General features: G+C 43.6%; 1 protein-coding gene and 1 long non-coding RNA gene across 2 annotated transcripts in view; one reads left to right on the top strand and one right to left on the bottom strand.

Moving 5' to 3' along the window:
• CDH9 (cadherin 9) overlaps positions 1–21,944 on the top strand; it is a 141,088-nt gene that overhangs the window by 48,335 nt on the left and 70,809 nt on the right. The window lies entirely within an intron of this gene.
• Positions 16,372–17,988, bottom strand: LOC309538998. Its single transcript, XR_014222591.1, has 3 exons — positions 17,690–17,988; positions 16,795–16,887; positions 16,372–16,466 (listed from the first exon to the last, which is right to left on the bottom strand). It is a non-coding gene; the product is annotated as an uncharacterized lncRNA (long non-coding RNA).

Here is a 21,944-nt window from a genome sequence, read left to right as displayed (position 1 = left end):
GACCCCTGCCTTAGGGCATCCCTATTTTCATTGGGGAAATGTTGGGTGGTATGTCCCTATTTTCATCAGGACCTGAGCCAAGGAGATAAGTAATTATCCAACCTTTAGAAGACATCTGAAGGCAGCCCTGTATAGGGAAGGTTTAATGTTTTATTATGTTTTTATATATGTTGGAAGCCACCTAGAGTGGCTGGGACAACCCAGTCAGATGGGTGGGGTATAAATAAAATCATTGTTATTTTTAGAGAATAGAGTGTCCCTATTTTAATTGGAGAAATGTTGGAGGGCATGTGTTTGGTCCTATATGAAGTGAAATTTACATATGTGGACATCTAGTAGCCTCTGGGATGTGATACATATATGTGGTGGGTGGGGCAGGAAAATATGATCTTGCCTTCACTCCAAGTAGTAATTGTAGCCAAGTAGTAGCCATTTGCTGCCCACTGGGAATGATAGGGAGAGACAGAACCCATGACAGGGAGAGCCAACTACTTCTACTTTTGTCCCCATCCTTGCTGAGTTCTACAAGGGCAATATTGAGGCTAAGGAGAAGAAGCGTTGCCATATGTCCTCTTTTTCCAGGACACGTCCTCTTTTCATAGGTAGATTCGTCATAGCGATCCATAGTCAAAAGCACAAGTTTTTTGTTCTTCAAAATATGGCAAGCCTAAGAAAGAAGGCAGGGCAGGTTGTGAGATATGAGCTTCCAAAATGCTAAGTAAAAGGTTAATACACACAGGGGCTGCATCATTCTAAGAAATAATATTTTGAGGTAATATGCATTGCTCCTGAAGCAGTTGTGTAAGTTGGCACAGTTAATAACAGTCTTTTTGTGCAGTGGTGCCCCGCAAGACGAATGCCTCGCAAGACGGAAAACTCGCTAGACGAAAGGGTTTTCCGTTTTTGAGCTGCTTCGCAAGACGAATTTCCCTATGGGCTTGCTTCGCAAGACGAAAACGTCTTGCAAGTTTGTTTCCTTTTTCTTAACACCATTAATACAGTTGCGACTTGACTTCGAGGAGCAACTCATAGAACGCAGTGTACATAGTAGCCTTTTTTGAGGTTTTTAAAGACTTTGGTGATTTTTGAAGCTTTTCCAAAACTTCTTTTGCAGCCATTTGGTAAGTTAAGCTTTTAAAACTTTTTTGCGGGGTTTTGGATTTTGGGTTGGGGTGTTTGGAATTCAAGGACTTGGTGTTGGGAAGGGGTTTGCAAGAATCTGGAAGCTTGTGTGTTTTTCCCCCCTGCATTTTTATGATTTTCTGTGACCATTGGGCCACTCTGCTATTTTTTTTAAAAAAAAATCTGGATTTGAATTTCTGTGTGCTGGGTGGTTGGGGGAACAGTTGGGGAGGGGTTTGCAAGAATCTGGAAGCTTGTGGTTTTTTTCTGCATTTTTATGATTTTCTGTGACCATTGGGCCACTCTGCTGTTTTTTTAAAAAAATTCTGGGTTTGAATTTTGAAATGCTCTTTACAGTATGTGTGACTTTAAAGAGCACTTAATAAACTCTTGTTGTACCGAATTTGGCTTTGTTTGGACTTTTTTGACCATAGGAACGCATTAATTGATTTTCAATGCATTCCTATGGGAAACTGTGCTTCGCAAGGCGAAAAATTCGCTAGACGAAAAAATTCGCGGAACGAATTAATTTCGTCTTGCGAGGCACCACTGTACTTTCGTTGGTTTGGAGTAAGCTCAGCAGTTATAGTTTATAACAAGAAGAATTTGAATTTTTAAATAGTTAGAATAAATAGAATGTGCAGCAGGAATGGGAAACTTTAGGGAACCATGGAAGGATGGAATAGAATTATGGATTGATGTAATCAACGTATTGATTTTTTATTTTGTTTCTTCCTTTTCTTTCGCTTTCTTCTTTTATTTTTCAGTTCTGGATATTGTACGCTTATAAATTTATAAATATATTTTTAAAAAGAGTCTTTTTATGTTGTCAGAGCAGCTGAGCAGAAGGTCTGTTCAGTTCTGCTGCCGCCTGCCTCATACTTAGTCAGAGTCTGTAAGAGTTTTAGTCTTAATGATAAATTTATGTAATACACTAGTAAGCTAAGTAATACCTGCCTGCCTTGTACATATATATTTAATCGAACAAGTGCAAGGGTGCTGTGAGTTAAAGTTATTGTTATTTAAACTTTAAAATGGTTTTTATAGGAGGGAAAAGGCATCAAATAGAAGCCTCAAGTTTCCGCATAAACTCTGTTAATGAAAATTAAATATAATTGCTAAATAAACTAATATGTATTAAGCTTTGCAAGTGTGAAACAGGAAAGATAACTTTATGCTAATTTATTTTCCCTAATTAAAACCTATGTCCCACACAGGTAAGGGCTGACGAAGGGCAGAGTGAGTTTGGTGGGGCAGAGTCTCATTTGCCCTAATGGATCAACCTCTATTGGATTCTTCTCAGTGAGAAGATATAACGAGCCAGCTGCATATGAACAAACGACAGTATCTTCATACAGAAACTATGTTCATCATACAATGTAGCCTTTTGCACAGACTAAGAGTCAGGTTTGGTTCTAAAGCAAATGGTTGCTTTTGTGCCACTCTTGGTAATGTATGGAGGAACATGGGCAGGGACAGCAGCAAAGGTACTTTCCATTAAGGAAAGATAACACTGGGGGTGGGGGGAGTTACTGAAACAAGAATATTGAGGGGTTCCTTCAAGGGGTTCATCTTCTTAAGGAAGACTGGATCTTCAGAGAGAGCGTACCTTTTAAGGCTCAAACCGGTTAGGAAATCAACAGAGACCATATAAAAGCAAAGCGGCTATAAGCCTGATCTTTATTAACTGTTGCAACAGGTTGCTCACTGCCAGTTGCAGGAGGCAGGGGGGACCCAGGACAAAGGTGTGCAAGCCCTTATATAGACTTTTGAACTGCCCACCCTGGAGCCCAAGACCACTCCTCCATACATCATACGTACATCAGAGAAGGGGCGAAGAAATCTGAGTGCATTGTTTTTATCCTGTCTGCCAGGTTACCTGACTGGATTACCTGGGCATCCTGGCCACTCTTTTGTTATGATAACGACTCAATTCCTGAATCCAGGTCACAGGTCATAGGCTCACACCCTATTCCAGTGTTTCCCAAACGTTTTTGGGCAACGGCACACCTGTGTACTGAAAAAAAATCTCGCGGCACACCACCATTAAAGCCCCGCCCCGTGACGTCAGCGCGCAGCGTCACGCCGGGAGGGACGCACAAAAGTGAAAGTTTTTCCCCTCCCCCTTGCCGGGGAACCTCCAAGCTTTGGGCAGGCAGGCAGGCAGAGCTGGGAAGGGGGTTTCCAGGGGACACGGCAGCTCCTCGAAAGGCTTCTCTCAGCTGCGCTCAATCCTCCTCGGAGAGGATTTCCCCTCCGGTCCCATGCCTTCGTTTGGGGCATCGCTCCGGCTGCTCCCTCTCCCGCCGCGCAGGAGCGATGCCTCTCTCTGGCTCTCCCTCCGCGCAGGCTGAGGGAGGGAGGGAGGGGCGCGTGTGACCCGTCTCTGCTGGGAGACCAAACCCAGCAAGGCAGAGTCGCGCGGAGGCGCCCAGGCAGCGCTGCCGGCTGCGAGGAGGAGCGCCAGGCAGCAGCAGGAGGCGCGGCCTCTCCTCGCCGCCGCCCCGCCTCTCGCCGCCCGACTCGCCCGCCTCCCTCCAGGCATCTCGCGGCACACGAGGCAACGTCTCACGGCACACTCGTGTGCCGCGGAACACCGGTTGGGAAACACTGCCCTATTCATATCTTAACTGTGCCCCTGAGACAGGATTTGTGAGCAAAGAGACTATGAGAAGGCTCCCCATTTCCTTCAACCTTGCAGAGAAATATTTGAGGTCAATTTGGAAGAGACAAATGGTCTCAGGACTTTTTCTGTGAGTCTCAGACATGTCGTCTATACATATATGTATGGGCTTGCTTGGTACATTTATGAACATTTACTATATATATAAAATACCTTAATATTCTTATAACATTACTATACCATTAGCCCAGTTCATGTCTTATTCAGATGTTACCCACCGTGCTGAGAGAAGGTACACCAACCATGTTGGAATCAGACCTTGGGGGCATGTAAGAAGTATGCCAACCCCAAAGCCTTTAAGCAAAACAAGATATTTGAAAAAATAATAATTTGAAAACCAAGTCCAGGCATTTTAATTCATAGTTGTTCACCTTTCTGTTAATCAGCCTGGGGAGATAGAAAATGGGTTTTCCATTTTCCACCTAAAAAATGTTGCATGCATTACATTTTTGTTTCTGCCGTTGTTGTTGTTTGCTTTTCATTCTCCAAAGCACACATTTCCTTCTAGACCTCAGTGCTTTGTCCCTTTGATTAAGCTGTAGCTCAAGTTAGGGATGTTTTCAAAATTCCACCCTGACCTTGGAATTCCAAATCACATGGTCTTGTTTCCAAGTGTAAACGATGCATTCGGAATCATCCAGTGTGGGCTGATGTATCATGAACCCCCTTTTTACCCAGCTTTTGTTTACACATTATCTACAAAGAGCTGTGTGCATACAAACTTTTGCACATCTTTCAGTTCATTGGCATCTTCCCCTCCTACAGTGCACGTGTGCATTGACAAAAAAAAAAAAGTGATATTGATGAGATCACATTATTAGTTGCGTCAACGCACTTTTTTCTTGGTGTTTTACTAATGTGCAGGAGTGTATGGGTACACTAGTGAAACATCTCTCTCTCACACACACCAGGACTGTGCAATAAATTGCCATATTGTTGAATACCGGTAGTATTGAAATAACATTGTGATTAGTGTTTCAACAAGGCAATATACCTGTGAACAAAAGGTGGAGACTTAACAGCTTCCCAAGGGGTAGCTCAGTTGAACGGATAATTTGCAGATAAAAGAGGGGAAAGAGTTTTTGTTTTTTTTCTTTGTGGTGGTGTTTGTTGGTTCCCCCTAAATAGCTTTCCTCCATATTAAAAAGGAAGGTTTTTAAAATAAATTTTACACACACACACACACACACATACACACACACACACACACACACACACACATATATATATATATATGCTTTCGTAGATTTTCACGGGTACAGGAATGCAGGTTTTGGTGTCTTCGGGTGTCTTCCCGTGTAAGAGTCGGGGTGTCTGGGCGACGTTTCGACGAGGTCTCACTCGTCATCTTCAGGCTGGTGCTTTCGGCTTCTTGTTACTGGAACAGAGCAGAATCTGGTGTTTGAGTTCCTATAAATACTGTTGAGGGGTGTGGTGTATAGCCTCCAACGTTCTGGGCAGAGAGGAAGTTCCTAGATTAGTGTGCCTTTTCTTCTTTTGTTCCTTAATTACTTGAGGGATATCTTGAGTGATTTCATGAGTGATATTCTGAATACCACTGGGTGGGTCATTAAGTGTAGATTAGTTGCTAAAGCTTTCGTGTCTTGACCTCTTGAGCTTGTGAAGAGTTTTTCTGAGAAGATGGCTGTGCTGCATTTAGTTGTGCTCTGGCTTGGCTTCGTGTATAGGGGCGAGCTGTGATTTTGTGCCTTGTGCCAGCCAGATCTGTGTAGGGATTGCAGGGGGGTGCAGCATTCGGAGGTGCCACTATAGTTTGGCTACTGGATGGAGTCTGTAATATGTCTGTGGAGAGGGTCTGGGTTTGGGTCTGGTGTGGTTGATTGGTGACGGCGTTCTGTGTGCCTCTGGTTCTGGTGTCGGTTTTTGTGGGGAGGGCTAATTTCCAGATGTCTGGCAGGCGGGACGTGTCGTCACGCTTGTTCATGTTGTGAGGGTGTTTCTCTATCTCGATGGCTTCCATGATTATTCTCTTGTGGTGATGTTCCATGTTAAAGAGCAATTTGGAATCTGCAAAATTAATTTCGTGTCCTGTTTCTTTCATGTGTTGGAAAAGAGAGGAAGTTTTTTCTTCTTTTTTGACGGCATTCTTGTGTTCTGCGATACGTGCATTTATTCGTCTGTTTGTTTGTCCAATGTACGTGGCTGGGCAGACTTTGCAGGGTATTTCATAGACCCCTTGGTTTTCCAGCTGGATTTTGTCTTTTGGGTTTCTGAGGATATTGGCTATTTTTTGGTTGGTGCAGAAGGCTGTTTTGATATTGTGTTTATGGAGGATTTTGCTAATTTTGTCTGTAGTGCCCTTGATATAAGGAAGGAGGGCCATGCCATTGTTTTCTTCTGTGTCTTGGTTTTTGGGGGGTGTTTCTTTTTGGATTAGCTTCGTAACCTTGTTTTTCTGGTATCCATTGGCGATTAACACATTTGAGAGATTCTGTAACTCAGTTGTCAAGTGGTCTTTGTCAGCCAGGCGTTTGGTTCTGGAGATGAGAGTCTTGGCTACGGAGTTTATTTGTGCAGGGTGGTGGTGTGATTGTGCATGTAAGTAGCGGTTGGTGTGTGTTTTTTTCCGGTAGATAGTGTGTCCTAGGGAGCCATCCGGTTTTTTGTAGATTAGGACGTCAAGAAAGGGGAGTTGGTTGTTGTCTTCTATTTCCATAGTGAATTGTATTTTGGGGTGTAGGCTGTTGAGATGTGTGAGGAAGCTATCTAGTTTTTCTTTCCCGTGTGGCCAAATTACAAAGGTGTCGTCAACATATCTGAGCCAAAGTTTGGGTTTGTGTTCTGACTTGTCTAAAGCATTGGTTTCAAAGTGTTCCATGTACAAATTTGCGATGACCGGTGAGAGGGGTGATCCCATAGGTGCTCCTTCTGTCTGTTTGTATCTTTGTCCATTGTGGATGAAGTACGTGTTGGTTAGGCAGTGGTTGGTCAGGTCCAGGATGTATTTGGGGGGATTGTATTTGTTTTGAATGGCTGTCAAGGCTTCATTAATGGGCACTTGAGTGAAGAGAGATACAACATCGAAGCTCACAAGTAGGTCATCGGGATGTAGGTATTGCTTCTTTATTGTTTCTATGAACTGGAAGGAGTTAGTAACGTGTGAAGCGATGGATTCTGCATAGGGCTGAAGTTGCTTAGCGAGAAATTTAGCGAGATTTTGTAGAGGTGAGCCAATGGAGCTGACTATTGGTCTGAGTGGTGTTCCTTCTTTGTGTATCTTGGGGAGACCGTAGAGTTTGGGGCATCTGGATGATTTTTCTCTGGGGATGATTCTTAGCTGGATTTCTTCACTGATAGGAGAGGCTTTTATTTTGGATTTGGTGGTTTTTTCCAGATAGGTGGTGGGATCTGTTTTTATAGGTTGGTAGGTAGGGTCTTGGAGTAGATTTGATAGTTTTGCTTGGTAGTCCGATGTGTTCATCACAACAGTGGCGTTGCCTTTGTCTGCTGGGAGAATGATTATGTTGTTGTCTTTCCTCAGGTTGGTGAGTGCTTTCTGTTCTTCTTTGTGTAAATTGCTTCTGGGTGGTTTGCTGGAGCAGAGGATGTTGGTGACTTCAAGTCTGATTTTATTGGCTTCATCTGGGTCGATTTTGGTCAGGCTAGCTTCGACTCCGCATATGATGTTTTCCGTGGGGATGCGTCTCGGGGCGACTGCAAAGTTGAAACCTTTGGAGAGTACTTTGGTTTCAGTTGGGGTGAGGATCCTGTCTGATATGTTATGTACTGTTTGTTTCATGGGTTGTTGTGGAGGGTGGCTGGGCTTCTGGCGTTTCTCTAGTTTGTAGAGTTTGTTGGTGTGTCTGTCTGTCTTATGTGAGGTCTCAGTTTCAGCTCTCCAGACGGCTAGTTGTTTGCATTTGTCCCAGAGTGCAGGGTGGATTTTGTTACATAGTTTGAGGTGAAGAGTGAGCAGCTCTTTGTTGGTTTGGTTTAGTAGGTATCTTTTCTTATGTATTTCGTTTCTGATTAGGGATAGTTCAGTTCGTTTCAGGATCCTTTCGGTAGCTGGGGTTTTAGAGTGGAATTTAAGTTGGAAGCATGTGGGAGTTAAGTTGTTGTCTCGGCAGTTGCGTAGGAACAGGAGATCACATAAGATGGTGGCTCTTCGGATTTCTAGTAATCCGAAGAGAAATCCGAAGAGCCACCATCTTATGTGATCTCCTGTTCCTACGCAACTGCCGAGACAACAACTTAACTCCCACATGCTTCCAACTTAAATTCCACTCTAAAACCCCAGCTACCGAAAGGATCCTGAAACGAACTGAACTATCCCTAATCAGAAACGAAATACATAAGAAAAGATACCTACTAAACCAAACCAACAAAGAGCTGCTCACTCTTCACCTCAAACTATGTAACAAAATCCACCCTGCACTCTGGGACAAATGCAAACAACTAGCCGTCTGGAGAGCTGAAACTGAGACCTCACATAAGACAGACAGACACACCAACAAACTCTACAAACTAGAGAAACGCCAGAAGCCCAGCCACCCTCCACAACAACCCATGAAACAAACAGTACATAACATATCAGACAGGATCCTCACCCCAACTGAAACCAAAGTACTCTCCAAAGGTTTCAACTTTGCAGTCGCCCCGAGACGCATCCCCACGGAAAACATCATATGCGGAGTCGAAGCTAGCCTGACCAAAATCGACCCAGATGAAGCCAATAAAATCAGACTTGAAGTCACCAACATCCTCTGCTCCAGCAAACCACCCAGAAGCAATTTACACAAAGAAGAACAGAAAGCACTCACCAACCTGAGGAAAGACAACAACATAATCATTCTCCCAGCAGACAAAGGCAACGCCACTGTTGTGATGAACACATCGGACTACCAAGCAAAACTATCAAATCTACTCCAAGACCCTACCTACCAACCTATAAAAACAGATCCCACCACCTATCTGGAAAAAACCACCAAATCCAAAATAAAAGCCTCTCCTATCAGTGAAGAAATCCAGCTAAGAATCATCCCCAGAGAAAAATCATCCAGATGCCCCAAACTCTACGGTCTCCCCAAGATACACAAAGAAGGAACACCACTCAGACCAATAGTCAGCTCCATTGGCTCACCTCTACAAAATCTCGCTAAATTTCTCGCTAAGCAACTTCAGCCCTATGCAGAATCCATCGCTTCACACGTTACTAACTCCTTCCAGTTCATAGAAACAATAAAGAAGCAATACCTACATCCCGATGACCTACTTGTGAGCTTCGATGTTGTATCTCTCTTCACTCAAGTGCCCATTAATGAAGCCTTGACAGCCATTCAAAACAAATACAATCCCCCCAAATACATCCTGGACCTGACCAACCACTGCCTAACCAACACGTACTTCATCCACAATGGACAAAGATACAAACAGACAGAAGGAGCACCTATGGGATCACCCCTCTCACCGGTCATCGCAAATTTGTACATGGAACACTTTGAAACCAATGCTTTAGACAAGTCAGAACACAAACCCAAACTTTGGCTCAGATATGTTGACGACACCTTTGTAATTTGGCCACACGGGAAAGAAAAACTAGATAGCTTCCTCACACATCTCAACAGCCTACACCCCAAAATACAATTCACTATGGAAATAGAAGACAACAACCAACTCCCCTTTCTTGACGTCCTAATCTACAAAAAACCGGATGGCTCCCTAGGACACACTATCTACCGGGAAAAAACACACACCAACCGCTACTTACATGCACAATCACACCACCACCCTGCACAAATAAACTCCGTAGCCAAGACTCTCATCTCCAGAACCAAACGCCTGGCTGACAAAGACCACTTGACAACTGAGTTACAGAATCTCTCAAATGTGTTAATCGCCAATGGATACCAGAAAAACAAGGTTACGAAGCTAATCCAAAAAGAAACACCCCCCAAAAACCAAGACACAGAAGAAAACAATGGCATGGCCCTCCTTCCTTATATCAAGGGCACTACAGACAAAATTAGCAAAATCCTCCATAAACACAATATCAAAACAGCCTTCTGCACCAACCAAAAAATAGCCAATATCCTCAGAAACCCAAAAGACAAAATCCAGCTGGAAAACCAAGGGGTCTATGAAATACCCTGCAAAGTCTGCCCAGCCACGTACATTGGACAAACAAACAGACGAATAAATGCACGTATCGCAGAACACAAGAATGCCGTCAAAAAAGAAGAAAAAACTTCCTCTCTTTTCCAACACATGAAAGAAACAGGACACGAAATTAATTTTGCAGATTCCAAATTGCTCTTTAACATGGAACATCACCACAAGAGAATAATCATGGAAGCCATCGAGATAGAGAAACACCCTCACAACATGAACAAGCGTGACGACACGTCCCGCCTGCCAGACATCTGGAAATTAGCCCTCCCCACAAAAACCGACACCAGAACCAGAGGCACACAGAACGCCGTCACCAATCAACCACACCAGACCCAAACCCAGACCCTCTCCACAGACATATTACAGACTCCATCCAGTAGCCAAACTATAGTGGCACCTCCGAATGCTGCACCCCCCTGCAATCCCTACACAGATCTGGCTGGCACAAGGCACAAAATCACAGCTCGCCCCTATACACGAAGCCAAGCCAGAGCACAACTAAATGCAGCACAGCCATCTTCTCAGAAAAACTCTTCACAAGCTCAAGAGGTCAAGACACGAAAGCTTTAGCAACTAATCTACACTTAATGACCCACCCAGTGGTATTCAGAATATCACTCATGAAATCACCCAAGATATCCCTCAAGTAATTAAGGAACAAAAGAAGAAAAGGCACACTAATCTAGGAACTTCCTCTCTGCCCAGAACGTTGGAGGCTATACACCACACCCCTCAACAGTATTTATAGGAACTCAAACACCAGATTCTGCTCTGTTCCAGTAACAAGAAGCCGAAAGCACCAGCCTGAAGATGACGAGTGAGACCTCGTCGAAACGTCGCCCAGACACCCCGACTCTTACACGGGAAGACACCCGAAGACACCAAAACCTGTATATATATATATATATATATATATATATATATATATATATATATATGCTTGCTTGTCCTCCGTCCCTCCCTGGTGATATATTGTGATGTTGAAAATCAGATATCATCCAGCCATAACACGCACACACATATCCTGATGCAACCATATGTATAATCACATTATGCATGTGATTCCAGCAGAATTCATTTCATATAGTGTTTCACCGATACACCCATGCACTTCTACACATTTACTAAAATGAAAAGCAAAAATATTCTTGAAGCAACTATATGATTATGTGAATGAATTAAAGAACACTGAAGGCTGTGAAAAATTGTACAAACTCTAGTTCTGGGATTTAATTTTCATTTTAGAAAATTTGCTAATTAACCCAGAATTCAGGGACTGTGGAATGCAGAGTGACCCACAGAACAATGGAGAAATGAATTGGGCTGGTCTAAATGGCAGGCACTGATGATACCTGTCCCTCACATCAGAAGACAACGAATGATCAACTGACCTGTATTTTTCAGGCTGTTTCTAACAGATGTTCCCAAATGCCAATCTTTTATTAAATGGGAAGTACCAAAGAGTCATTTATTGAGTTCCTTTGGTTTAGCTAGTACTAGAGCAAAGGTTGTTCAGAAACCTCTTCTGTAGTTTTAACTCGTGGACCATTTTTGTTTTAATGATATTTTACTTTTGCTCTCTGGGAGGAGAAAGCTGTTTTCTAGGGGTCTTGCTATTGAAGAACTGTTTCATATGTGCCCATTTTATTTATTCCCCCCAGTTTCAAATGTGTGATATTTTGCTAATTTAACTTTCTGCAATGGCATGTGGCTAATACCAATAAAAGTGAACTGCATTTACTTTCCTGGAAGGGAATTTTGAAGAGACAGTGAGAGTTATACACCTGAGGGCAATTGTCAGGGCTGATGGGCATTGCAATCCGGCAACATTGGAAAGCAACCAGGTCATCCATCCCTATGCTAGATCAAGACTCCTCAAATATCCACAAGTATTTCTTGCTTCCATGCAGGGAAGCAAGGAACACAGAAATGGATTGCTTATCCCCACTCCCAGGATTATACAATGCCTTTTTGCTCTTCCACTTCATTGCAACGAATGGTATTTTGCTTGTAGAGGAAATAAAGAAAACCCAACAACTTTTATGTACTATAATACTGTTGAAAGTTTGGTTGGCTTCATCCGTGTAAATAAGTGGTGATAGGAGAATGGCAATGTTCCTTAAAGACTGCTGATGATTCACCCAAATCGGCAATTTAGCAGCAGGGTTTTTCTCTCAGACCAGTGGTGAACATCACATGCGGTAGTGTGAGAGAGGAAAACATCAGCTTGAATGGAGAGAAATGAGAGTGTGTGTTGTGTGTGCGCACACAGTGTCTCTAGCAATATAGGTGCAGTATAGGCGAGAGTGACTGCGCAGGTTGTTCTCTTGTGGGATCTGCTGAAGGAGTGCTTACTTGCTTTCAGTTCATTCTACTTTTATATTTGTAAATAGAGCAAACGTTGCAAAGATGCCATGTGATTCCAGTCGGGGGAACCAGCTATAGGGGGCAGAAGGTGTTTCAGCCCCCTAAATATTGGTGGGCAGAGGGCTGAGGCCCCCCCCCCCACATACTGAGGGGGCCAAAATCCTTTGACAATGGTCACATGCACGTGCCCCAGCCCAGGAGCCTGGGAGCCCAGGAGCAGGACAGGGGCTGGGACAACTGAGGGCAAAGATGGCCCTCCAGGTGTCCTGTGCCCGTCCAGCACATAGTGGGTGCACACTGAGTGGCATCACATGATGTGTCACGCTATGTGGCTGGGCCCCCTCAATGTGGGATGCAAGTTGGTGCCCCTGACTCCAGTATTGTCTAATCCAAAAGGAATCTAAAAACGATGGTCATGACCCTGGATCTTCTTGTTGTGTGGCAGCACATAACAGTATATACAGTGCTTTTCCATGTGTAAGACTAGGTTTCTTTTACTCAAAAATAAGGTTTAAAATAAATTAAAGGTTAAAAATAAGGGACGCGGGTGGGGCTGTGGGTTAAACCACAGAGCCTAGGACTTGCCAATCAGAAGGTCGGCGGTTTGAATCCCCGCGACGGGGTGAGCTCCCGTTGCTCGGTCCCTGCTCCTGCCAACCTAGCAGTTCAAAAGCATATCAAAGTGCAAGAAGATAAATAGGTACCGCTCTGGCGGGAAGGTAAACGGTGTTTCCGTGCACTGCCCTGGTTCGCCAGAAGCGGCTTAGTCATGCTGGCCACATGACCCGGAAGCTGTATGCCGGCTCCCTTGGCCAATAAAACGAGATGAGAGCCGCAAGTCCAGAGTCGGCCACGACTGGACCTTACCTTTACCTTTAAGGTTTAAAAACTGGGGATGTCTTATACGTGGGTAGTGGGTAGTGGGTAGGGTGACAGGTGATTGGTTGCAGCCGCAAGCTGCAGATTGTCATGGGCGATAGGTAGTGTGATTGGTGGTTGCAGCAAGGGTTTCTTTGTACTGGCTGTGGAAAATGGGTGTGTGATTGATTGCTGAGTCAATAGCTGCTGAGGATTGGCTGCCACTGCGGCAATTGTGCTTGCTGTTTACTTCTGCTGTTGGCAATAGGGCAGACGCTTTGCAACCATCGGGTTAGTGATTAACTGCATTGGGCCATTTTCTGAAATAGGAGTCCCCCAAAATAGGGGGCGTCTTATTCAAGGGGGTGTGTTATACATAAAAAGTATGGTACTTCTGCCTCCTGTATGTTTTTGCTGCATCAGCAGCACTGAAGTGGATTTGTGTAGGGCTTACTCCATGGCTTCTGCTGCTCCTGAAGCTGTCCTGCAAGGCAACGGATAGATATTTTCCCTCAGGTTTTACTCCTGAAGCCTTTCCTATGAATGAGGATAGCTGCAAAGCAGTGGAGGTTTAAGGTCAGAGTTTTGCTCCTCCTAGATGGGCTGCATTCCCACGCTAACAAGCCCCATTTGCATCTCAGTTCCCTCCACAGTGTGTGTAGAAACTACCTTCTTGGCTGTTGGATCCACTGTTGGTCTCGTCTGCTCAGTGTACTGGACCCTGTCTTTGTGTGCAAGTGGTAGACAAATCCCTAACTCACTGAAGATTTAAGGCTCATCAGTTACCCTCACCGGGTTTAGCCAGCCAGTCAAAGCCATTTCCTGCAGTGCTGACATGGTTGCATGGTGTCAGGGACTGTGCTGAGGAGGGCTGCACTGAGGAAGAATGGTGGGAGCCACCCCCTCCCCCTGAACCTGATCCTCAATCTTCTCAGGAACAGGAAGACAGTATAGATTTGGAAGAGTGGTTTGCAGAGGGGTATAGTTCAGAAAGGAAAAGCTGGGAAATACTGGATGGGGAACAGCTAGGAGAAGAAAGACTGGAAGAGAGAGGGTTTACAGATTCACTGTCTCTGGAAAGCATTAATCTGCTCTCCCCAATGTCAAGAAGAGCTGAGAAAGTGGCAGAACAGAAAGCACAATGGTATAAGCTCAGGTTACAAGACATAGGAGTGACATAGATTTAATAGGGAGGGAGGGAGGGAGTTAACCTTCAATGGGAGCACCGCCATTTCTAGGTAGACATGTTCTTTTCTCTCTCACTGATTATTAAAGAATCTAACTGATAAGACATTCCTTTCATTTGATCTTCTTATTTACTGCCACGGGGGAAGAAGCCGATTCCCCAAAGCCTGACACATGATGACAGATTCTAGGAGACACAGGTGAGAGCAGAGTGCAGAGCAGGGACCAAAGGGGGATGAGCTACCCCAGAAGGAATATGGCGTGCTCCCCTACCAGATGTTCTGACCCTCCCCTAACACCCCTAACACCCCATATACAGTGTTATTTTTATGGTGAGATGCCGGAACTCACTATGAATGTATCTTTCATGGTGCTCACCTGAGAGGTGCTGGAGCTGAGCTTTGGCTGAAAAAAAAGCCCTGCCCATATATACTCTGCAGATCAAACTTGATACGTAGCTGTATGAAAATGCATGTCACACAAAATGCATAGCTATTAAACATGGCATGTTATGCACTGTCCTTGCCCCATGTAACAGCTTACTTCATGGACCATCATGGTGCCATGGCATCCCAAACTTTCTCACCACCATCAGCCCATAATGCGGCTCAGGGACAGAGCAGTGTCTGGAGAAATACAAGTTCTGCAGCAGTCACACATGTTTAGAAGAACACCTGGTTTCACTCTCAGTGAGCCTCCCTGACTATATTGCAATATCAGCAAAAGTATTGCAGCTATTATGGTGGCATATTATTTGCCAGTCCAATGCAAATCAAGTAAAGGGAAGTCTGCAAGAGCAAATACATTACTGCCTTTGCAGAACCTTCTTCAGATGGTGCTTATTTCTTTCCCAGTGACTTGCTTGTCTAAGTAAGGCCTTCTGTTTCATCACCTTGAAGAGGAAAAAGAAACGCTGTCAACAAGCAATTGTCACAAACATCTTTACAAATGCCTGGTACTTCTGATGTTGCTCTTTTACTGAGGATGGTTTTCGCAAGAAATGCTATGGCAAAACTGAAAGACAAATGCAGTTCATTCTCAATAGTAAAGAGCAAAATGTTATTATGTGTTTATCCATCTGTGTGTGTTGATCTGTGTCACTTTCACATACACTAAGTCCCTAAGCCTATTCCACTCCTTTTCTATAGTTTTCTCTTTCTCTCTCTCTCTCATGAAAATGCATACATATATGCACACACTCCAAAATGTGCATTTAAATACCTATTTCAACACATGCTTTAAATAGATTCTCTCTTAAAACATGCATTTCCTCTTAAAATGCACATTTTTAAATGTTTTTGATGATTTTAAATAAAAACTCCAAACTGCACTGAAATGTTTAGGAACTGCAGACCCTTCAAGTGTCCCTATTTTCCAGGGACAGTCCCAAATTTACAGAAATTGCCCGATTTCTGATTTGATCCTGGAATGTCCCACTTTTCCTTAGGATGTCCCTATTTTCTTCAGATAAATGTTGGAGGGTATGGAGTTATCTGACCCCTGAGTCATATGAAGGGAGTCCTCCATAGGGAAGATTTTTTTTTAATGTTTAATGATGCTTTTGTGTATGCTAGAAGCAGCCAGAGTGGCTGGGGCAACCCAATCAGATGGACAGGTGATAATAATAATAATCAAACCTATCCATTCTTAAGGAAATTAGCCCTGAGTGCTCACTGGAAGGACAGATCATGAAGCTGAGGCTCCAATACATTGGCCACCTCATGAGAAGAGAAGACTCCCTGGAAAAGATCCTGATGTTGGGAAAGATAGAGGACACAAGGAGAAGGGGACAACAGAGGACGAGATGGCTGGACAGTGTTCTCGAAGATACTAAAATGAGTTTGACCAAACTGGGAGGCAGTGGAAGACAGGAGTGCCTGGCATGCTCTGGTCCATGGGGTCACGAACAGTCAGACACGACTAAGCGATTAAACAACAACAAAGGACATCCCTATTTTCATCAGAAAAATGATGGAGGGTATGAAAGACTATGGGTTAGTTCCAACCAGCACATTAGTCCAGGAAGGATCAGGTCAGCTCATCTCAGGATTCACAAAGATTAAATTCCGCAGTCATTCCAACTATGTTCATGAGCACATGCATGTGCCTGTTTTTAAGACTAAAAAAGAAATTCTATTAAACACCTCATTGCAACAAATGTATCTTACAATGTATTGTACCAGAATTACTGCAACGATTGCATTGACCACCTTAAGTATTTTGTCATGCAGTTAAACAGAGGGCCAAATCCTGATTTCAGTTGCACTTTTTAGACCAAAGATGTTGGGAATGGAGCCAGAACAAGAGCGTTTCAAACATTTCAGAAGTTTTATTTCCAAACATTTCCTTGGGCAGGTGGGATGAAACAAAATCTACACAAAAAAATGGACTTAATTGGAGGGGAAATAAATATATGTGTCATTTTGAGGAGGGCGCTTGCTGCTTACCTAGCCAGGTGGCCAAAGGTTTTGCATTTCTTCTTGAACTTCAGAAAAGCCCTATGCTTGGGATAGCTCCACAAGTTCTTCCAGCTATATTTCCTTATGAGAGTAAGTAAGCCAGATGCCAATATTAGCACCCGGCTCCAAATAGGGGATTAAGATAGAACAGAGGTGCCCAAACTTATTTGGCCTACCACCCCCTTTTAAGGGGGGGGGAATTAATCAGCACCCCCTGAAAATCTACCTTCTTAAAGCAAACAAACAGACAAATGCGGTGACGAACTTGCTTTATGTATCTATATTTCTACATATGTCCTACAAGATAGTAAAGAAAGATTTTGCAAATAAGACAGCTTGAAGCTTGAAATTATAGAAAATTTATTAAAATAATTTCATACATATTGTCTATTTATAATATCGTATTGTAAACATGAATTTTCTTTCTGATGCAAGCTGGCCTTCCCCACAATGCACAACATGCTCACCTGCCAACACTTGCTTGTTAAGACCTGTCAGTGGACTTGACCACTGATCAGTTAAAACTTGCACTTTGTGCATCTATTTGGAAAATAAGCACTATGACTTTAACTGTGTTACACTGGCAAGCGTCATTACACAGCAGATGAAACATGTACGAATGGTTCTTATTCAAAAAAAATTTCTTCTTTATGCTTCCACCACCACCACTGGATCATTCCAGTGCCCCCCAGGGAAATTCTGAGAGCGATAGTGGCTGCCCCAAGGCCACCCAGTGACTTTTTGATAGTGGCAAGAATCCTTTCTCCCTGGCTCACAGTTCCAAGACCAGCTCCAAATTTAAGATACCCTTGGTGTCAGGATGTTGTCAGTGGCTCCCAGCTGGTTGCCCAGGAAAGTATAAAGACAAGGAAAAGCTTCTTACTGTCCTTTTTCATTTCAAGCTTTACAGAGAGAGGCTATAGAACCCAGCCTCTTGGATAATGGTGTTGTCTCCACCCCTCTCTCACTTCCTCATTCGTCATTCTCATCATCTCCTCTACAGGTGCTGTCTGTCTTTGAGCTCTTTGCTCTCCTACTTTTAAGGCTCACCGGGTTCTGAGAGATGGAGGGTCTGGAATGCTTTCTAATGGCAATGTCTGCCAGGTGTTGTTCTGACTCTCCCATGATTTCCCATCTTTCCCCCTCATCTGCCTAGGAGCTGCTACCTCCCTCAAACCCCGGTTGTAAATCTATACTGTCTTTCTGTTCCTCCTCAGGATGGGGAGGACGTATCCACCATTCCTCCTCTGCCCAGTCCCTGACAATTAGTTTTCTTTAATAGTGGAAGCAGATTTTCAGATTATACACAGCTGTTCTTCAGGCTTTGATTATGAGAGCAAAAAATAAACATCCAACAGTCTAGATAGAAACAACTGGGTAGTCAGGCTGATGGTTACTTGGTTGCAGAAGTTTACTGGCCATTGCTGTTGGCATGGAGATAGTCTAGGTTGAATGCAAACATGCCATTCTGATGTCATGTGTGATGTCACAAAGGGGATATGCTTTAAGTCTTGGTAAAGTCCAAAAGCAGTTAACAGTCAGACTGCATCTCAGCCCTGTCAAGATGGATCCCATCAAGTTGAGGCTAATAAATATACATTCACAACGCTGTACCCATCAAATAATCGACTTTATGTGTGACTTTGGGACTGATTCATACAACCACATTTCCTTTCTCCACTCTATAGCATCTTTTTCTCTGTATTTGAAAAAACAACAACCAAGAAGTAGAAGATAAGGATCCAGGAATATGTGCCCTCTGTCTTTGAGCTCTTTGCTCTCCTACTTTTAAGGCTCCCTGGGTCCTGGGAGATGGAGGGTCTGGAATGCTTTCTAATGACAAGGTGTCAGCCGGGTGTTGTTCTGACTCTCCCATGATTTCCAGCTTTCCCCCTCATCTGCCTCTGAGCTGTCACCTCCCGCAAACCACTGTTGAAAATCTATACTGTCTTCTTCTTCTTCCACCCTGGAAGGGTCAGGATGGGGAGGCGGTCTCCACCATTCATCCTCTGCTCGGTCCCTGACACTTGGCAAAGTATCCTCTCATGGGACTCTTCCTCTTTTGGTGAGCCCCAGCCTGTCTCCCTTGAGAAGCAACAGCACTGCAATCAAGCATAAGGTGGTACAGAACTGTATTTTATTTTATTTTTTACTTCTCAGAATGATACTACATCAGAGGCAGTGCAGGAAATTAAAATGTTATCTCTAAACCACCCAGAATGGAGGCGGGCAGGGCTGGCAGCAGTGCAACAGTGAGGGCCCTGCTGAGGAACTAGGGTCACAGGTCATGGTGTTAACCACTATGCTGCAACAGCTTTACAAAAGGAATTCGGCCTATGAATAAGACCAAAGGCAATTCTAGTGTGGAGCGGTCAAATTAAGATAGTTCAGGATCTTTATGGTTTTATATGTTGAACTTGGTGAGCATGAAATATAATAATAATAATAATAATAATAATAATAATAATAATAATAATAATAATAATTTATTTATACCCCGCCCATCTGGCTGAGTTTCCCCAGCCACTCTGGGCGGCTCCCAATCAAATGTTAAAAACAATACAGCGTTAAATATTAAAAACTTCCCTGAACAGGGCTGTCTTCAGATGTCTTTTAAAGATAGGATAGCTGTTTATTTCCTTCACATCTGAAGGGAGGGTGTAGCAACAGTTCCACTCGCCCACACTACCCCTCCATCACCTGACTCTGTTCTCTGGCCAATTCAGGTTTCTGGAACAGGTTGGCGAGGGAAGTTACTTTTCAAACACAGACTGAAATCACACCGGTAAGGCTGCCACCACTCCCTTTAGTTCAGGGAATCCCAGAGACACAATCCAGGGAGAAGAGTGTGTCCAATTAACCTGGCAATCCCCACTCCTTACAAGCTGCATCCACAAGCTTGCAGGCAGAAGTTCACTCGGTATAGCGTGACTAAGCAGAAGGCTTGGATTTAGCTGTTCCCCGGAAAAGGCACCAACACACCAACAGGTTCTAAATTAAAAGTTTATTTTAAAAAGAAAACTGAAAACTTGTGGAAAAACCACAGGCACTTCTTAAGAGTCTTACAAACATGAAAATAATAACATTGTACATTATAACTAGCTCGTACATACTCACAAAGAGAACACGGTTAGAATAGTCAAGAGTCCTTTCAAGTTGTTGTATAATGGAGCTGTTAGAGGATTTCCATTTCAAAAGGACGAAACGGCTGTTAACGATGGAGCTTACAGCCGGGCATCTTTGCAGAATGCAGAGCAGTGGCATAGAGCAAGCAATGGCATCTAGCAATGAACAAAACATCCCTTGATCTTTTATTCACAATTCTGACTTTGCGTCGTAACTTTTGGCCAATCAAGGGTCTTAATTTGATCAGCTCATTCTTTTGCAGCTGGGTCAATTTAGGCTTGAACCCTTAATCAAAGAATCTTCCTCCCACCTGTGGAAATTAACCAGATCCCCAATTCTCAGCAATTTGAAAACAAACAACCGGAGGGGAGGAAGAAGTGATTCACACCCACAACCCAGGTGTCAAACCTTCCATTAATCAGGGACCCCTTTCCTCCCATAAACCTCTCATGGCAAGGAGCCAGAAGGTCTGGGTTTTAAAGATACACAACTCCCTTTCCCAGGGTCCTTGCGGCTGACAGAATACCCACAAGGCCACATTCTTCTTCTTGACCAAGGAATGATTTTTCTAACAATGATAACTTCACTACAGAGGGTGTTCCACAGAGTGGGCGCCACTACCGAGAAGGCCCTCTGTCTGGTTCCCTGTAACCTCACTTCTCACAATCAGGGAACCGCCAGAAGGCCCTCGGCGCTGGACCTCAGTGTCCGGGCTGAACGATGGGGGTGGAGACGCTCCTTCAGGTATATAGGACCGAGGCCGTTTAGGGTTTTAAAGGTCAGCACCAACACTTTGAACTGTGCTCGGAAACGTACTAAGTTACCAAAGCTGGATGCAGGACCTTTTCAAATACGTTATGTGGAAAAAAATGGAGTGGCTTTTTTTATTAATGCTGTAGTTGTCTACATTTTTATTTACTGACCTCAGCAAGCAATCCCGTTTGAAATAGCTTCCAACTATCTTGTGCCTGGAAGACTTTATCAGTTAAAATAATTATCTTTCAGAACTTCATCAGTGCAACTTGATTAGTATTGGAACCATCCTACGGAGCTATTTAAAATGTTTCATACACAGGAGTAAGTCATAAAAATGATGCCTTACTGATAACAGCTATCTGATTCCTTTGACAGTTTACAAATGAATGTGGATTTTCTCCTGTTTCAAATTAGCATTTGTGATGGATAAACACTATAGAGCACCGGGTGGTAAAATGCCTTTAAAAGCTCTCATTTTCCCTGGGAGGGAACCTGTGATCATATGACCAAATTAGAAACTGAAAGAGAGAAGAAATGTACATGAATTTACTAGGAAAGGTTTTTATCACATCTTTCATGAAAATTAAAATGCTGGCACATATCTATAGAAGCCACAAGGCACAAAAAATAGACCAAGAGGTGATGCCCATGCCTTTAACCATTCTCCAAAACCATGTGAGCATCTCCTATGCAGCTGGGAGAACATTTAAATGAGCATGGTCATTTGTTTTACGGGGTTCTTTCCCACTAATGAGCTCCTCCTTCATTTCCTAATAGTGCAACAGTACCTCTGGATTGGGGTGTTTAGCATGGCCCCCTCTATTGTGTGCTTCAAGCCCTGAATCCTACACATGGCAGCTCTGTTTACACTGCAAAACTGAATGTGGGTGAGCAGTGATGCACAACATCCTTGTTTCCAGAGCAGTCCCACTGACTTGGAAGGAGATTGAGAAGTTAATGGAAGCTTTAGCCTTTAAGGACCAGGGAATTTATTGTGCCCTTGAAAAAGTTGTTTGGGCATTTAGAATTTAACTTTCTGAAAGGAGAGAGAGGAGAGGCAAAGGTCCGTTAGCTTTAAATCAATGTCAAATAATATGATAGAAACAGACAAAGTAGCGACTCTCTTAAACCTTCTGCCCTTGCACTCCAAATCTGCTCCCAGAAGCTATAATTTTGCCAGATGGGCCAACAGCAGATACTAACAGCTTCAAGGCCTAACTTGAAAGGACTGGGCTTTTAAGTATTTGGACTAGTTC

Source organism: Podarcis vaucheri, assembly GCF_965113315.1.
Source record: "Podarcis vaucheri genome assembly, chromosome: 8".
Lineage (NCBI taxonomy): Eukaryota > Metazoa > Chordata > Lepidosauria > Squamata > Lacertidae > Podarcis > Podarcis vaucheri.
The sequence above is the reverse complement of the archived record's forward strand: the minus strand, read 5'-3'. Positions and strand labels throughout refer to the sequence as shown.